General features: G+C 35.1%; 1 protein-coding gene across 1 annotated transcript in view; it reads left to right on the top strand.

Annotated features, from left to right (window-relative positions):
- The window catches only part of ATP6V1G3 (ATPase H+ transporting V1 subunit G3), a 53,082-nt gene that overhangs the window by 3,065 nt on the left and 35,635 nt on the right, over nucleotides 1–14,382 (top strand). Inside the window, exon 2 of the mRNA XM_082701954.1 lies at nucleotides 1,027–1,154. The gene's annotated coding sequence lies outside the window, so the exon portion shown is untranslated. The remainder of the gene's footprint in view (nucleotides 1–1,026; nucleotides 1,155–14,382) is intronic.

The raw sequence follows: 14,382 nt of genomic DNA, 5'->3' as shown, positions 1-14,382 counted from the left end.
TTTTAGTTTTTGCCAGGTTTTGTTACAACTGCTGAATTTTGCTGCTATAGGACAAAGGCAGCCATAGGTGAGATGTAAATTAATGGGTATGGCTATTGTTCTAATAAAACTTTATTTACAAAAACAAGCAGCAGTAGCAAGCAGAATTTGACCTTGTTATAGAAGATGAATTGTACAGTGTAAGATTGATCCAGAATCAGGTATTCCAATGAAGTAGTTAGCATAATTGACCAAGAAAGACCGGAGGAAACTTGAAGAAAGCCATTAGCAGAGAGACAAAAAGGAGGCAATAAAGTTTTCATATATGTAGGAGATAGAAACCACAGGTCCTAATAACCAGTTGGATATAGGTAGAAGTGATCATGAATATCCAAAGTTTAGATCTGATTTGGATGATAGCGTACAGGTGGTACTCCCCACTCAATAATGGGAAACATGGGCACTGAACTATTACTAAAGGGAACACAGTACCTAGGAAAGCTCTGCCCTCTGGTTACAAGTCACAGCCCTGACCAAAATTCTCTTCTCCGTGCAGAACCAGCAACATAATTTCCATGACCCACTATAAAATAAATGAACTTGTGGAAACCCTTATTGAAAATGATTAAGGTTTTCAAGACAATAACAATAGGGTTTAAATCAAGCATGGAAGCCTTTTGAAGCACTGGGCCTTGTTCCCACAAAGATTCACAGGACCATGAATCTGACCCTGCCCTTATCTCCAGACTGGCATCCTTCAGGGGTGGGTTAGCTACCGTAATTCCAGAAGCATGCTATATTTACAAAATGGAGCTTCTAGTCATGTTTCTTTTGACTAATGGATTTCAAGGATGTTTTTCCACAGTGCAGGGCTTTGCTGTGCCAGTAATTAAGGAAATTTTTTTACTGGGGTCATAGCTTTTTAACATGCCTCCAAAGCCCACTTTTGTTCCCAATCTGTCACATAATGTAAATAGCTGTACTTCAATGGTGACTTCAAGTTAAAGGAGCTTTTTAAATTTTTTCTTCCCTCATCTCTTATTCAAGATATGGCAGAATGGCAGAGGTGAGGGAAGACCCAATCCCCATGACTGACTGATACTGCCTTTGGAAGATGAGTTTCTCTCTGTGCATCAAGTTGACAAGGCATTTGGGGTGGCGCACTGAAAAGGAAGGTAAGCTCCAAAGTCCTAGATAGCTCCCCCCCCCAGCTATTTCCTCGGGGGACCTACTGATGTCTTAGAAGGTTAAACCCACTAGGAAGCATGGAGAATGTTCTGTGGCCAGTGAAGAAAACTTTCTTTGACTAGAAGTCCAAAAATACATGCTGTCTGTCCAACTTAGCCACCAGTGTTTTGTACCCTTAATTGACTCTTGACATTGCTTAGTACATCTTCCTTATGGTGGCACGTGAAGCATGGGTCTTCAAGACCTTAAAGTCAGGTTTTGTATTATCTTTGTTCTTATTCCATAAAGTTTCAGAGGACCTATCATGTCAGGATATTAGATAATTTACGATTTATAACAAAGAGCAAGAAAAAAAAATGTCATCATAGCTGATTATGATGTTTATGTACACACACACACACACTCCATTTACAATCAATTACTCCCCTATTTACCAAGAAATATTTCTTTCCATTTGGAAAAAGGAAAGCGAACTACCCAAACACAAGAATTCCTACAGAGCAGTCACCTATTTAGGGTTGCCAGATAAAATAAGAGACACTAAGTATTTATAGAGATTTGGGACATAGTTATACATTAAAATGTGTTATTTATTTGAAATTCTAATTTAATTGGATTCCCTGGTTTTTTTTTTTTAATTGGTAAATCTGGCAACTCTAGAGCTGTGTGGGAAATCTAACCATATAACTTCTAAAGTCTCATTTAGCCTGAGATTCTCAATCTAGGCATGACTTTACGGTTTCCAGTAAACCTATCTAAGAGTAGAAGTTAAGAGAGGGAAAATGGTGATTCAATAGAAGAATCTGTTAATCAAGCAAAACAGTAACCGCAAATGTAATCCACCTAATTGTAACCCTAACCCTAACCTAACTTAATGGTCTATAAAGTGTGATGTGCTCACCGCAGGAGACATTCAAGGCAGTCCACTTAAGTAGAGGAGGTAAAAAGGAGAACATTCCATTTTTAAATTAGAAAGAAGTTGACAGAAGAATTGAGCCTGGTTCTCTGTCTCTATCAGGAGGTGAAGGTATCATGAAGGATCTGCGATAGTTTCACAACACAGGGGGTCAACAAAGAAAAGCATATATTAGTTTTCAGCACTACTAAAAGGGAGGGATAAAAATGTTTTTAGTTTTTGTGCTTTGCTTTGCCACAAATGACATGACATCCTTAAAAATGTATAAGCATCTTTTTTTGCATAAGCATGATTTTTGAAACTTAAATTTTCCAATATAATTTCTGCAGAGTTTAAATTATTTTCAAAGATACAAAACTGTGATTCTCCAGTTACTGTGCAGCAATAGCTCAAGGACATCAAGGATGGCAGGGATTTAGTGGATAAACTTCAACAAAAACCTTTGCTTAATTACCGGGTGAAATTTAATTCCGTAATTTAATAATCACAATTAATAATGCATTTTTTCTTTTGGATCTATATACCAACATGGCATATATTTTTCAGTTATGACAACCATTACAACCAAGTATCAGAATTGCTTTGCCATAAAATTTTCTACAATAATAAAGTAGCTCCATACTTTTCATGTACGAAAATTTTCTTATACATCTTCTTTGTGGAAACAAAACAGTTTTGCTATTTTGCTTTACATGTTGAAACATTTCAGGGAAATTAAAGTGTGTTGAATCATTCATAAATAAAATGAAATATAAATTATTATATCTTTGATCGTTACCTCATCTACTTATTTTTTAAATTTTGAGATTATTTTATTATATTAGAGACAATGGAAAAATTCATATAATTTTTAAATAAATAATACTTAGAAATCAGAGAAGTGTTTAAAATTTTCAATTTGAGAGCTATGTAGTAAAATATATGTTCGGTGATCTGCACAATTACCTATCAGAGATATTTAGGAGACATTTCAAAATGGGTTGGGGATTTATTCTAAACTCTTAAGTTTTACTCATTTTTTTCCACTGAGTTTATTATTTTTGACAATTCTAGAGTATCCTAGGTAAAATTGCTTTTTATTTTGGAGGGGTGGGCAGTCTCTTTTGGCAAAAAAAAAAAAAAAAAAAAAAAAGTGTTTAATTTGGAGACCCAAGCCAGAACTATTCTTAAACTGCCTTTGCTTCAAAATTTAGAGGAACAAGGGTAAGTCTTCATTTTTGCATATAATACATAGTTCAGCAATGCTATTTAAAAGCTAATTTAATCATTTCTATTACAGATTAAACCTAGTTCCTCTTCTTATAATCATCCAAAAAAAAAATTACTTACAACTCTGAATCTGAAGATGATCATTAGATTCTTTTCTTTTAAAAATGTTTGTGTCATTTTTAATTTAGTAGAGTGCAATACATTTTTTCTATTTTTTGTTAATTTGTCTACTTTAAAAAAACTCACATATTTGTAAAGTAATTGAATTTTTAAAAAAAAGATTGTATTTAGAATAAAGAGCTAACCAACAAATTCAGAAAATATTAGATCAAAGAATGGATAACTTAGTGTTCTTTGAAATTGCTAGGAATTCTTGGAGAGCTAAAAAGAAATAATAGACAAGAGTAGAAATCATATGAAGTTAGATAAAGTTTAGTAACATGAACAAAGATCACTTTTTTGTTTGTTTGTTTTTTGTTTTGGTAAGCTCTAAGCACAATATGGGGCCTGAACTCATGACCCAGAAATCATGCTGTACCAACTGAGCCATCCAGACACTCCCAAATGTAATTTTTTATTAGTTACAATTCTGTTTCAATAATTTAAAGTTAGAAGTCATCCTTAGCTTAAGGAATATATAGATTAACAACTTCATGACAAACCAGAATTACTTTTAATATTTTGACTAGGCCATATTTTATAGGTAAACTGAGTATAATTAAGGAAAATATTTTAGAAGCTTAAATTTATGGTTGGATGCCATTCTTCTATGTAAAAGATATGCAGTAGAAATGATATATACAGGTAAAAACAACACATAGACTTATTTTTTTTTCAACCTGGCTAAAGTAATTGAATTTTCTAAAATAATGCTTTGGTGGCTTATCAAGAAAAGTCCCTAGAAAGTGAAGAAAGGATAAAACACTTAAATCACTCACTGAGTTACTCTACACTGAGGACAGATTATACAAATAAAATGGAAGGTAGGCCTGAGTGCTCAGATCTTGTGGGGGACATTGTGGCTTCTTAGGGTTTCACTTGACTATACAACTTTATAATATATGCTATATTTGAAATATGAGTATAGTGATAAAATGTCACCGGGTTTGTGGTTACCAAAACCACCCTGAAAAATAAGAAAAAAGAAAAGGAGAGAATGAATAAAGAAAGTAAAGGCCTGAATGTAAGATTTTAACATAGTAAACTTCCTATTTTTGTGGGGGTTTTTGTTGTTGTTTTGGGGGAGGCTTTTGTTTATTTGTTTGTTTGTTTGTTTGTTTGTTTGAGATCATAAACCCATTTTCCAGGATCATCTAAGTTCTTTCTTTCAGACTACTTCTATTCAATTTTAAAGGACTATGTGGAAATCTCACATCTTGATTTAAGTTCTAGTTCTCAGCACCGCTTCCCTATTCTTAAAAATTTATCTTTAAAGGTTCAGCTCATTTGTTACCTCTTTTATGAAAACATCCATGATGAATTCAGAATATTTTATGCAATGTTATTTCACTGATTATCATCAACATTTGTTCTCTGTTGGAAGATGAGCTCTACAAAGCAAAGCACATATTTTATTCATCCTTCTATGCCCAATGCTTAGAACAGACCAGCTTAACATTGATAAAAGTCTGATAAACTTAAGGATGGAAGGTAGGGAGGGAGGAAGGGAGGGAGGAGAGGAAAAAAAGGAAGAAAAATTAAATACATGAAAAAATGACTAAAGGAATGGTTTTTGGAGGAGGTATTGGATATTTCACTAGTTACTAGAGTTACAGGAAGAGTATAGCATATTTCTTCTTTAATATCCCCTGTTATGTAGGCATTAGATTGAGTCCTGAGCAATGAATAGCGTGAAAACCCAAGAGTTTGAAGTTAGAGCCAGGTGTAGTAGGTAGCAATAAAAAGTTAGTGCTAAATCAAAGGCAAGCAGATCATTAAAATAGAGCTGTCGATTAAAAGAGCCTAAGTAAAAAGTCAGAATTCAAACCAAAAGCAAAGGACTAGAAACTAGACGAAAGAAGAAGAGAAGCAGAACCAAGAGAAATCCCAAAGGCAAAGAGAGTAATTACTATAATTCTTTGTGTGTTAGTAATGACCTTAGCATTCCATAGAGACTAAGGGTCAGATCCTACATAGGCTGCCTGAACTCAGCAGAACTTTGTTTACCAGATCCCTTACTTTTAGCATGATACTTTCCTCATTTGTAAACCAGATATGATAGCGATGCTTATCTCACAGGATTGGCACAAGAACAAAATAAAATGTGACTATAAAGTATCTAGCATAGTTCCTAATATAATCAATAATAAATGTTAGCTATTGTTACTAGGGGTCCTAATTGAAGTTAGACAGATAAGCTGAGGTAAGAGATATCAAAAGAAAAAAAAGAGGGGGGGATAGATCTTGGATACAGTGACAGTATTTATCAATTTACTTATATCAGTCCTGATTTATGTACGCAGGCTTGGTATCTTATTTGGTTAGTTCTTTCACTATCTTAAACTATCATAGAAACTTTAAAAAATAAAATGTGGGGGCGCCTGGGTGGCTCAGTGGGTTAAAGCTTCTGCCTTTGGCTCAGGTCATGATCCCGGGGTCCTAGGATCGAGCCCCACATCGGGCTCTCTGCTCTGCGCGGAGCCTGCTTCCGCCTCTCTCTCTGCCTGCCTCTCTACTTGTGATCTCTCTGTCAAATAAATAAATGAATCTTTAAAAAAAATTAAATGTGTTAGAGTATCTTTAGGATGTCAAGATAGGGAATAATTTCCTGAAACACAAAATAAAATATACAAATTATAAATCAATCAAATCAGACTGTGTCAAATTTAAAGTTTCTGAACAAAAGACAAAATGAAAAATAGTAATCAAGAAAATGCAGGTAAAATATAATGAATGACTTGGTTTCTATAATGACACAGAGATGGATGCAGAGCACACCTCCCATACAGACCCAGAGAAACTGAACAAATTGCAAAGGATTTAAATTAAACAGAATCTGTTCTTTTAATATATTGCCAAACTAGAAACTATAGCAAAAAGATAACTAGAAAATACCTGTTTAGAATCTAAACAATGTATTTCTAAATGACCCATTGATCAAATAATTAAATAAAATGTAGTGATAGCCATTAATTAAATTAAATCATTAATTAAAATATGACATATCAAAACATTGGGAAGTAGCTAAAGCCATGCTTAGAGGAAAATTTATAGCATTGACAAATGTATTAGAAAAGCAGAAAGGCTGAAAAGTAATGAATAATTTTCACTGATCTAAATATTAATTTGATACACTTGAAAAGAAAGCACAAATTAAGACTAAAAAAAGTAGAAAAAAGGAAACATAAAGACAGAAAGAAATGAAAGAAAAGATGTTTTTTAGAACAAATTAACAAACCCAAATGTTGCTTCTTTGAAAGTACTTATAAAGGTTATAAATCCAAGTTTATTGACAACTTTTTGAAATACCAAAATAAAAAAGAGGTCATCATTATTACATTCATATTCAAAGGTCAAAGTAATTTGCCACATTGATATAATAAAGGGAAAACATGCTGTGGTTTTTTCAACAGATACAGAAAAGACATCCATAAAATTCAACATCTATTCAAAATTACTTTTACTAAACTAGGAATAAAAGGAATTTCACTAATCTGAAATTTAAAAAAACACAGCAGATATATATTTCATGGAAAGCTATTAAAAGCTTTCCTCTATGGATCTCAAATGAGACAAGGATGTTAAATCATTTTCCCAAAACAGAGTAGAAAAATCCAAATCCCATTTATGTTAAAAATGCATCCAAATCATATGCATCTGAACTGTTTTCTCCCCAGTGTTCTAAAGGAGACTGAGGAGAGCAGGATAAAAAAGGCAGAAAACAGTTAGATCGCTCAGTCTTTTATTCTTTCTTCTTGTTTTTCATATATGTGTGTATATAGAGAGTAAGGCACATAAAAGACAGAAAAAATGTAAGTAGTAGCAGAAGCCGATGTTAAAATGTAGATGTTGCTGGTGTAAAGGAAAGAAGGAAAACGTGGCAGAAAGCCAGACTGCTTGGTGATTTACAGAGACATAGGAGAAAGGCAGGCAAGGGCTTGGGAAATGAAACACTTGGGAGACTGAAGGAATAGGTTTTTGAATACCTTATGTTTTATGTTTTGCTTCTATTTCATTTTTTTATCATGGTGTAGTAAGTGCTCTTAAATCCTGACACAATTAGATTATTTACTTTTCACTGAGTCAGAAATAGCCATCATCTCTTTTGACTAGGAGGGGGAAAAATGATTAAAACAAAGAAGTAAAATGGCCTAAGATGATCCTAATTCCTTCCAAAGCTCCTCCCACAAATAAAACCACATGCCTCTATTATCACCCTAACAAAAAGACAGTGAGCCACACCCTGAATTTAATAGAAATATGTGAATATAAGTGACAATAAGCTAAGGCAGTGGAAAAAGCCTAATACTAAATGACAATTTATAAATTGATGTTTTCATTATCATTACCCATATTACAAGAATCATTAATGAACCTGCTCATTCCAACTAAATTTAACACTTAGATTTCAAGTAAGATGAATATTCCTTTCCATTGTAGATCTTACAGGTTAACACAAACAAGTCATTTTCCCCTACTGAATCTGTATTTTTAAAAAAATCATTCACACAAGCATACTCCACAATGCACTTTCCACATGGATGTTTGTGACTATGTTAAATTCCTATTCATGTTGAAGTGGTTGGGTATCGTTAAAAAGTAACATCAGATTTGCTAGGCAAAATAGCCAGTTATACTGTATTTTGCATCCGACCATGTTAGCATGTTATAGGCATAGCAAGGAATTTTTGGTAAAATCTAGGGGTTGATAGCATAGACTATGAAATTCTGGATTCAATCACAAATGGGCCATTAAAAGTTAACTTTATAAAATAAATAAACAAATAAATAAATAAAACTACCAATCTGTTGGCTGAGTTTTGCCAGTGCATCTAGAGCTGAACCTCACCAGTCCACTATACTCAAGACTGTAAACTGCCTGTTATTAAATTGTTTTTCCTGTGCTAAGCACACAAAGATACATTGAAATCAGGCAGGTAACAGCGTTAGCTCCCGATACATTCTCCAGACTTTATGGAGCCAAATTTCGTGTTGCCAATCAATACGGAGCCACGCGGTTGTTTTTAAATGTCTTGCCACAGGAATTGGCTCGCAGCCATCATAGCAGGGTGGTGGAAAGTAAAGGAAGCTGATAATATGGAGGAAGGGAGCAAATGGTTTTTGTCTCCCTGGAGTCTGTTTATTTGTATATTTTGCTATACAATCAGTATTTTAAAAGAGAGCTATAAATTTAGATCCCTCAAGTCAGAACTCTTGGAACATGGTTTTAATCTAGAGAGGACAATTCTCTTGCTTAAAATCTTGAATCTCCCCATGTGTTCATCTTAAGCTTAATCGGCCAGAGACCCAAATCGTAATTTAGTAAAGGTAAACGTTTGGTTTACTAGTTTTAATTTTTATTGTATTCTATAATTTTGAAGTTCTATGTGACCTTGCACCTTTGCAGTGTTCTCTAGCAGAGAAGGATCCAGATTTTAGATATCCAAGGGAAAAAAGATAGTTAAAAGTAAGAAAAACAGCTAAAGGAATTTAAGTATGTAGTTTCTGAAATCTGCCTTTAGAGCTCACTTTCTTGCCATATATATGCATTTTGTGTACTCAAAACAATACAGTATTTCTGCTATTTTACAGTGATTTTTCAGCAAATAAATCAAAGGTTATTTAAATTTGTTTAGTGATAGAAGAAAATATTCATCAAAAAGGTCTTTATGAGTGGTGATAGGAAGTCGAGCATTTATGTATGATTATTGCATTTGGAGATAATTTTCTAAAGCAGAAAGCCAAATTTTTGAAAATTCCCTTCTCCATAAATAATCTGCCATAAATAATAAAAGATTTCCTTCTTTTTCTGCTATGTAAAATAAAAACCCCTTGGTAATTCAATGAAAATATGCCTTGATATTTCTCATATTGCATTTTTTTATCCTTTTTTATTATGACTCAGGCCTCTGAAAGGTTGAGCAGGTATATCTAGGAGTCAAATAACATGGAACTTTGTCTTCTCTGGTTACTTTTTCTCATTTTGGACATATAAGCACTTATTATTTTTTTTTTTCTCTAGGGACTATTATATCCTCCAAATATGTACAATAAATGTCATAACTATCCACAGGAGGTACATTAGTTGTTCAGATGAAGGGAGGTTGGAGTATGATTATATATCTGGGAGAATCAGGAAGAGTTTCTTTCAATCTGAGTTGCAAAATGTCTTAAAAACATGTTCAGATGTTATAGATCTCTGATTACCCTTGGAGCTCGGAATAGGGAGGAGTCAAGATGGTGGAGAAGTAGCAGGCTGAGGTAGCAGGACATCAGGTAGCAGGAGTTCAGCTATTGAGTTATCAAACCATTCCAAACACCTACAAATCCAACAGAAGATCGAAGAGAAGAGCAGCCATTCTAGAAAGAGAAAATCGACCACTTTCTGAAAGGATAAATGAGGCAGAAGAGAGAATTAGTGATATAGAAGACCACATGACAGAGAATAAAGAAGCTGAGCAAAAGAGAGACAAACAACTACTGAACCACGAGGGGAGAATTTGAGAAATAAGTGATACTATAAGATAAAACAACATTAGAATAATTTGGATTCCAGAAGAAGAAGAGAGAGGGGAACAGAAGGTATATTGGAGAGAATTATTATAGAGAATTTACCCTTGGAGCTAGGATATTGCTCAGCAAATTTACAATTAAAATGTATGTTGCTTAATGAGTTAATGTTTCTCATTTCATTTACTGATATACAAATAGCAACACTATCAGGTTCTGCCTTCAAGTCACAACAGGGACAGGCAGTGTGGTACAATATTTTATTTCTTCATTTGTGTTTATACATACTTTTGCAGACACTAATGGGATTCAAGAAGTTTTGGGAAGTCATAGGATGAATATGGGCACTTTCTGGAGTAGCAGTTTTACTTGAGGGAGGAGAGAAAGTCAAATAATGTGAAGTAAGTTGTTAAGTTATTAAAAAAGTAATATTGAAGAAAACATGCTATAGATTAATATACTAAATTCACATAGATTTTTTAAGATAAGTAAATTTTGGATACTTAACAGAAATGTAATGTTTCAGTAAGATGTGTTCAGCTACAGCATCCCATATCATCCAGGATTGACTTCTTTTAGAACTCCTCTATATTTTGCTTTTAGGACTATATTGGTGAGGAAGAATGAGAAGTATAATAAAGTAAGAGTAACACTGAGCTTCTGGTTTTCCCCCTGCTGGTGATGTGAACCTGGTCAAAGCTTGCCCAAAATGTATATATAATGACCAAAATACTATTACCAAATCAATATTTACAAAGATGTAATTAAAGTAATTGAATATGGCTGGCTCAGTTAGTAGAGTATGTGACTCTTAATCTTGGGAATGTAATTTTGAGTCCCACGTTTGGTATAGAGATTACTTAAAAATAAAATCTTTAAAAAATCAAATATGAGGGTGCCTGGGTGGCTCAGTTGGTTGGACAACTGCCTTCAGCTCAGGTCATGATCCTGGAGTCCCGGGATCGAGTCCCACATCGGGCTCCCAGCTCCATGGGGAGTCTGCTTCTCCCTCTGACTGCCTCGCTCATGTGCTCTCTCACTGTCTCTCTCTCAAATAAATAAATAAAATCTTTAAAAAAAATCAAATATGATACTTTATGAATTAGAAAAGAAACATATTTTTTCATTTATTTATTCTTTTACTTATTGTTTTATTTAGTAGAGATTTCTTGAAGATTTCCCATGTGACAAAACTCCACTAGATATTGTTCTTCTCTTCAAGGAGACTACAGGCTAAGAGAAGAGACAACTCAGTCACTTCAACACAGTGCATGGAGGCCAAAAATAGATGTTTCCTCTGAGTTTAGTGACATTTGAGGGAAAACCTGATGGTAAAGGAGTGAGTCACAGAAGACAACTCAGGAAATGGATTTCTGGGCAGAGGAGACATACACAGACCCAGAATTAGGAGCACATTTCATTTGTTAGAAGGACATCACGTTTCTGAATTAACATTTTGAGGAATCAACTCAGTTGTATGGTTTTCTTCAGCAGTGTTTTATGTGGAATTGAAAGGTAGTTCAATTTTCTGAGACTTAAGGCTCGAGCAGGTGATTACAAAGAAGGGAATTTGAATGTATAAACAAGGAAGTGATTTTTATGCAGGAATCAGGAAGTCCAAAGGAGACACGGTAGAAATTACTGATAGAAAAAAACGTGGTAAAGTTAGCACACAGGTGGGGCTGCATGAAGATGGAGAATTGTCCAAGTGATACACTGAAGCATACTGAGAAAAGCATATGTCACATAAAAACACATAAAAGTCAAGGGGAAAAGCAGGTTATAGAGCAAGATTTAGAGTATCATCCCTATTTTGTAAAACTAAATACTTAGGAAAATGCACAACAAAACATTAATAGTGGTTATTGCAGGATGATAGAATTATGAGCCCATTTTATTTTATTCTCTTTGTCTTCTATATTTTCCAAATTTTCTTCATTAAATATATATTGCTTTTGCAATTGAGAGAAAATTAAAAACAGATGTGGTAGCCCAGAAATATGGGAGTAAAACCACACAGGTAATTAAGGACAATCATTCCCAGACCTGAAGAAATGGAGAGTGACATTGGGCACCACAGAAGTATCGCAAGCTGATTCTGAGATGGACAGGCATGCTACATTTACTGTACTTCCTTCATGTCTCTGCCCTGCACCCAACCTCCCTCTTCCTCACCCAGAAAAACACATCGAAACTCCCATACACAGTGAGAAACTCACAGGCTAGCACACACACGTACTTCTGCACTTCCTTCTTCTTAAGATGACAGGAAGCCCTCAGTAAAATTTACATAGGCAACTACACCCAATGCGTCTCTGCACATTTCTGTGTGGCTATGAAAAGTCTTGACGGTTTCCTTTGGCATCACATAGTAGGCTTTGGCACAGAGAAAACTGATTTAAGTCAAGACGATTCCCTGTTGAATTATTCAGTTTCCCTCTTCTGCCACCATCTGCCCACTCTCATCTTCACTTATAATAAAAAAAAAAAAAAAAATTACCAGAGATAAATGTATTCCAAGTCCAGTCCTGAAGTTGCAATGTGACAGAAGGACAACAGATGACTCTCAAATTATAGTGATTTTTTTTTAAAGATTTATTTATTTGACAGAGAGAAATCACAAGTAGACAGAGAGGCAGCCAGAGAGAGAGAGAGAGGGAAGCAAGCTCCCTGCCGAGCAGAGAGCTCGATGCGGGACCCGATCCCAGGACCCTGAGATCATGACCTGAGCCGAAGGCAGCGGCTTAATCCACTGAGCCACCCAGGTGCCCCAAATTATAGTGATGTTATCAATGCCGCTATCCAGCAACTGGAAATTTCTCCCCAAAAGACCAGCCTCCAGAAATTCCATAGACATTTTCCTTTATACTCCTCTGACAATCCTTATTACGTCTAATTCCAATTCCATCTCCACTGAGAAACAGCACATGAGACTAGCTATTTAAAATTGTTTATTTTAAATTCAGTTCAAAGAACTAAGAATAGGTACAAACTAGGTGTAGATTACTCAATCTTTTTATGAAACTTTTTATTCAGTGTCTTTCCCACCCCTTAACCCTAGCTCTTGGATTTCCATTGCTTCTTGGCTAGTACATTCCACTAATCCAAGAGCTAAGACTTTTTCTTTAATCCCATGTTAGTCCCTGGAAAGGCAGTATTGTTTTGTTTAAGCTGTAGATCTCCATTTCTGTTTCGGTTTTGGCAGGATATATCTTATACTCAACTAGAAGAGATCTCCTAGATTTGCTGCACAACGTATTTTCTAACACAACTTTGATTTGCTTTCTTAAACTCTTCAGCTTTAATTTTGTGGTGACTTGCATGAACTATTCTGGAAAATGCAATATATATGAGTTTAAAAAGTACTTGAGACCTTCAGGGAAATCAAGATACTGTGCACAAGGAGTCCTATTAGTTGAGAAGGCATAAGTACAGGCAGGAGTGATCCTGACACTGACTCAGACAGACCTGTCTTTAAATTCCTCGAGTGCCATTTTTTAGCTAGACGGCCTTTTAAAAATTACTTACCTAATTTAGACACTAATTTCCTTAACTAAAAATAAGATTATAATCATCTAAGACAGTTGTTTTGATGTTTTGGAGCTAATGTGCATACCATTTCCAGTATAGTGACTGGTAGTAACATGTAGTAGTTGACTTCTTTCCATCCATACCTAGCATTTGAGAATATCTTCTCATCTGTCGGTGGTCAGCTGTAATATTAGCATATCTTTACCCTAAGGCTAACCTCAAGAATAGAACTTTTTTTTTTTTTTTAAGACCGGGAACTTTTGAGAGAGAAACATTATCCTGCTTAAGAATTCATATGAGAGGGGCGCCTGGGTGGCTCAGTGGGTTAAGCCGCTGCCTTCGGCTCAGGTCATGATCTCAGGGTCCTGGATCGAGCCCCGCATCAGGCTCTCTGCTCAGCAGGGGGCCTGCTTCCTCCTCTCTCTCTGCTGCCTCTCTGCCTATTTGTGATCTCTCTCTGTCAAATAAATAAATAAAATATTTAAAAAAAAAAAAAAAAGAATTCATATGAGAATGTCAAAGGATGGTTCAACATTCCAACATTCCAATTACACCAAAATTTCTTGGGAATAATCTAGGCCAACTTGAGTAAAGATAACACTTCAAACACCCAGTTGGTACTAAAATCAACCTGATTTTCTTGGATAAGAAAGATACTCCTCAAGGTCATTTGCAAACCCAGCCTAGACAAGGTTCCTGGGATCACTCTCCCAGCAGGGAACTGAATCTGAATCTGAATCTGATTCTGACCTTGAAGAAGAAAGAGGGAGGAAGGAGGAGAGGGAAGGAAGGAAGGAAGGAAGGACAGAAGGAAGGAAGGAAGGAAAAATGCAAGGAAGGGGAAAGAAAAGGAAGGAAAGAAGGGGGGAAGGAAGGAAGGGGGAAGGAGG

The sequence above is a fragment of the Mustela nivalis genome (assembly GCF_964662115.1).
Source record: "Mustela nivalis genome assembly, chromosome: 16".
Classification (NCBI taxonomy): Eukaryota; Metazoa; Chordata; class Mammalia; order Carnivora; family Mustelidae; genus Mustela; species Mustela nivalis.
The sequence above is the reverse complement of the archived record's forward strand: the minus strand, read 5'-3'. Positions and strand labels throughout refer to the sequence as shown.